This window comes from Chrysochloris asiatica, unplaced genomic scaffold (genome assembly GCF_000296735.1).
Source record: "Chrysochloris asiatica unplaced genomic scaffold, ChrAsi1.0 scaffold00002, whole genome shotgun sequence".
NCBI lineage: Eukaryota > Metazoa > Chordata > Mammalia > Afrosoricida > Chrysochloridae > Chrysochloris > Chrysochloris asiatica.
This window is the reverse complement of record NW_006408520.1, coordinates 43,385,653-43,390,663: the sequence shown is the minus strand read 5'-3', so window position 1 is coordinate 43,390,663 and position 5,011 is coordinate 43,385,653. Positions and strand designations below refer to the sequence as shown.

Genomic DNA, 5,011 nt, shown 5'->3' with positions numbered 1-5,011 from the left:
GGTTATTGAAAATATCGTGGCTTGGGTCAGGCGCACCTTAGTCCTCAAGCTGACATCTTTGCTCTTCAACACTTTAAAAGGGTCTTGTGCAGAAGATTTGCCTAATTCAATACGTCCTTTGATTTTTTGACTGCTGCTTCCATGAGTGTTGATGCTTAATAAAAAAAAATTAAAAAAAAATGAAGTCTTTGGATACTTCAATCATTTCTCCATCAATAAGAATGTTGTTTATTGGTCTAGTGGTGAGGTTTTTGTTTTCTTTACAATGAAATGCAATCCATACCAAAAGCTATGGTCTTTGATTTTCATCAGTGTATATTTTAAGTCCTCTTCACTTTCAACAAGCAAGGTTGTATCATCTGCATATTGCAGGTTTTTTATGAGTTTTCCTCTGATTCTGATGCCATGTTTTTCTTCTTATCACCCAGCTTCTCAAATTATTTGCTCAGCATACAGTTTGAATAAATAAGAAGGTAAGTGTTTGGAATTGATTGGTGAATATGGAATTAGAGTATCAGTAACTGGATAATTATGTTACAATTATAATTGTAGCTTTCTCAACTAAAGAATTTTATTAGTTTAATAGATGTAACATACTTTTTAAAAAAAATCAGTGTTCATTTTTACATATTGACATAAAAAGCACAAATTGATTATTTTTATGTTTTTAGAGGTAAAATGACTAACACAGTTTTTATTAGGCTAAATTTTGATGATTTTTAGCAGTAAAAGGACTAACACAGTCTTTCCTAGGCTAAATTCAAGATCTTGGGAGCGCTGCTTACATTTAGGAATCTTTAGGATCAATTTCCTTGATTTTTCTGATTTCTAAAGATTGCTTGCATTCTTTGACTTATGGCCCCTTCCTCCTTCTTCAAAACCAGCCTCTCTCTGAGCCTGTTTCCATAACCATCTCAATCTCTGGATCTTTTCTTAGGCTTCATTCTTTGACCTATAAAGACATTGTAAGTACATTGTGCTCACATTAATGATTCAAAATTTCCTCCCTATTTAGAAATCTAATAATTAACAAAAATTTACTCACCATTTAAAGATCTACTAATTAACAGCCTCTGATAATTTACTAATTTAATCATGGAGATGGAATAATAGAATTTTACAAAACCAGTGAGTTTTCATTGCAGATAGCCTCCTTAAACAACATAAAATGTGAATCTACACATGGACCATATCAGATGGAATACACAGAAATCAAATTGACTACATCTTTTGGAAGTGAGTGTGGAGAAGATCAATATAACTAGCCAAAATATGGCCAAGGCAGACTGTGGAATCAGACCATCAGTTTCTTATATGCAAGTTTATGCTGAAGTTGAAGAAAATTAAAACAAGTCTACAAGAGCCAAAATATGACCAGGAACATATGCCGTCTGAATTTAGATACCCTCTCAAGAGTAGGTTTGATTCCTAAGACTACTATTAACCCAAAATGGAAAAAAATGAGATGAAATCAAGAACAACATACAGAAGGAAAGCCAAAGGTCATTGAAAAGACATGAAAGAAAGAAAATACCAATACAGATGTTAGAGGATACTCTGAAATTTGATCTCCAGTATAGTGATGCAAAAGTAAAGGAAGAAATGACAATGTAAAAGAGCTCAACAAAAATTTTAAAGGTCATTTGGAAAAGACAAAGTATTATAATGAATATGCAAAGATCTGGAGTCACAAAACCAAAAGGAAAGCACATGCTTAGAATGCCTCTACCTAAAATAATTGAAGAAAAAAAATGAAGCCTCCATTTGAAATATTGAAGGATTCTATTGGTGGAATCCACCACATGTCTGTCAATTTGTCATACTGTGGTGGCTTGTGAGTTGCTATGATTCTGAAAGCTATGCCACCGTTATTTTAAATACCAGCTGGGTCACCCATCTGGACAGGTTTCAGATGAGATTCCAGAGGAAGACAGACTAGGAAGAAAGAGAGACAAACTACTTCCGAATATTTAGTCACTGAAAATCTTATGAATGGCAGAGAAACACTGTCAGATATAGTGCCGGAAAATGAGCCCCTCAGGTTGGAAGGCACTCAAAATGCGACTGGGGAAGAGCTGCCTCCTCAAAGTACAGTTGACCATGAAGACGCAAATGGAGTAAAGCACATAGGAGAAAAGCCCGCGGGACCTTCATTTGTTGATGGGGTACAACTCAAAATGAAGAGAAACAGCTATAAACATCCATTGAAAATCAGAATATGGATTGTACGTAGTATGAATCTGGGAAAACTGGAAGTTGTCAAAAATGAAATGGAACACATAAACATAGATATCTTAGGCAGTAGTGAGCTGAAATGTACTGGTATTGGTCATTTTGAATCTGATAACCACATAGTTTTCTATTCTGGGAATGACAAATTGAAGAGGAATGGTGTTGCATTCACTGTCAAAAAGAACATGTCTACTCCCTGCATTCTCCGTCTCCCAGAGCGCTCTCCGGCCCTGCACGCCTCTGTTCGCTCTGTGATGCCCCTGCCTGCCGCCATGTACCGCTGCCTAGAGGAAGCACTGCTGCTGTCCCGGCCAGGGCCGCCACCTAGTCAGCCAAGTTGTTGGGCTGGGCCCCGGGAGAGCCCGCCGCAGCCCCGCAGCTTGGGCTGGTGCAGTGTGCCCGGAAACACTGCAGCGAGGGGACGGCCGACCTCAAGGATGACCCCAACTTCTCCAAGATGGTGGAGAGCTTCTTCAATCGTGGCGCCAGCATCGTGGAAGTGGAAGACAAACTGGTGGAAGTCCTCCGAATCCCGGAGAGCGTGGACCAGAAGCGGAATCAGGTGTGCGGCATCCTGAGGATCATCAAGCCCTGCAACCATGTGATGAGCCTGTGCTTCCCCAACCGGGAAGTCATCCGGGGTTACCAGGCCCAGCACAACCAGCACCGCACGCCATGCAAGGGAGGTATCGGATACAGCACAGACATGACTGTGGATGAAGTAAAAGATCTGGCTTCTCTCATGACTATAAATGTGCATCCGTCGATGTGCCATTTGGGGGTGCTAAAGCTGGTGTGAAGATCAACCCCAAGAACTACACTGATAATGAATTGGAAAAAATTACAAGAAGGTTCACCATGGAGCTAGCAAAGAAGGGCTTTATATGGTCCTGGCATTGATGTACCTGACCCTGACATGAGCACTGGCGAGCAAGAGATGTCCTGGATCGCTGACACCTATGCCAGCACCATAGGGCACTATGATGTTATCGCACATGCAAGCGTTACTGGTAAACCCATCAGTCAAAGCGGTATCCACGGACACATCTCTGCTACTGGCCGTGGTGTTTTCCATGGTATTGAAAACTTCATCAGTGAAGCTTCTTATATGAGCATCTTAGGAATGACACCAGGGTTCGGGGATAAAACTTTGTTGTTCAGGGATTTGATAATGTGGGCTTGCACTCTATGAGATACTTACATCACTCTGGTGTTAAATGTGTTGGTGTTGGAGAGGTTGATGGAAGCATATGGAATCCAGATGGTACTGATCCAAAGGAGTTGGAAAACTTCAAACTGTAACATGGTTCCATCCTGGGCTTCCCCAAAGCAAAGCCCTATGAAGGACATATCTTGGAAGCAGACTGTGACATACTGATCCTGGTGGCCAGCGAGAAGCAGCTGACTAAATCCAATGCACCCAGAATCAAAGCCAAAATCATTGCTGAAGGTGCCAACGGACCGACAACTCTGGAAGCTGATAAGATTTTCTTGGAGAGGAGCATTATGGTGATTCCTGATTTCTACTTGAACGCCAGAGGGGTGACAGTCTCTTATTTGAGTGACTGAAGAATCTCAACCATGTCAGGTACAGCCGTCTGACCTTCAAATACGAAAGGGACTCTAACTACCACCTGCTCATGTCTGTTCAAGAGAGTTTAGAAAGGAAATTTGGGAAGCACGATGGAACGATTCCTGCTGTACTCACAGCTGAGTTTCAAGACAGGATATCAGGTGCATCCGAGAAAGACATCATGCACTCTGGCTTATCATGTGCATACAAATCATGTGCACAGCCATGAAGTATAATCTGGGGTTTGACCTGAGAACTGCTGTCTATGTCAATGCCATTGAGAAAGTCTTCAAGGTGTACAACGAAGCTGGTGTGACCTTCACATAGATGCACCATAGCTGGCTTCTTCACTCCCCTCTCCATCTGTAACTTCAGCAAACCCAGCACAAGTTTACATGTAACCACAGAAATCTTTCCCTAATGACTTATCAGATAATGAACACCATTCTCAACAAGTCAATCCAAATCAGCCCCTATAAAGAAAGAAATGAAGATTAAGGGATCATATACCAATGGATGAGTGTGAAAGTAGAAATCACCCAGGCCATAGGGCCATTTGTGGTATCATGCCTTTAAATAAAAAGTCTCTTCCATCTGGCTTTGCTTCCCTGCTCTGTAGCTGCATCCCAGCTTTTTAATGACTGCTGTTGGGGAAGGACAGCCCTGTAGCTTGCATTCTTTCACCCGGGACAAGGCTGAGATGGGCTGTCACACTGAAGCATTTATGAAGTAGACTCACGGCATTTTCAGAAGATGGCATGGTCTTAAAGCCAGTTACTGACACTTCACTTTGGAAGAATCACTCAGTTTTGCAAGTTGCAAACAAAATGTTTCTTTTTATGTGTTTTATTCTTTTAGAATAAAATAATTGCATACTGCTCTAATAAAATTGCCTTTAATCTCTTAACAAGCCTAACCCTGACTCAAACAGAGAATGTGTATAAACATAAATGAAAAAGCTAGTATTTTTATAACATAAAACAGTATCATTTATAACTTATCAGTTGTGTATTGTTGTCTAGCAAAAATAAAGCCAAATAGAAAGTTAAGTTATCTTCATAACTGCAGATGAGGAAGGCTATTTTTGTTAAGACTGTGTGCATTTGCTGACTATAATTATGACACATAGTCCAAAGAATGCAGCAACCTCCTTATCATGTTTATTTTCTTTTAAGAAGTTATCATGTTGGCTAATTAAACAATAGC

The 5,011-nt window shown here is 40.4% G+C and overlaps 1 pseudogene; it reads left to right on the top strand.

The window, feature by feature from the left end:
* The first annotated feature begins 2,504 nt into the window (after window positions 1–2,504).
* Window positions 2,505–4,132, top strand: LOC102840616 (annotated as a pseudogene).
* Window positions 4,133–5,011: the final 879 nt, after the last annotated feature.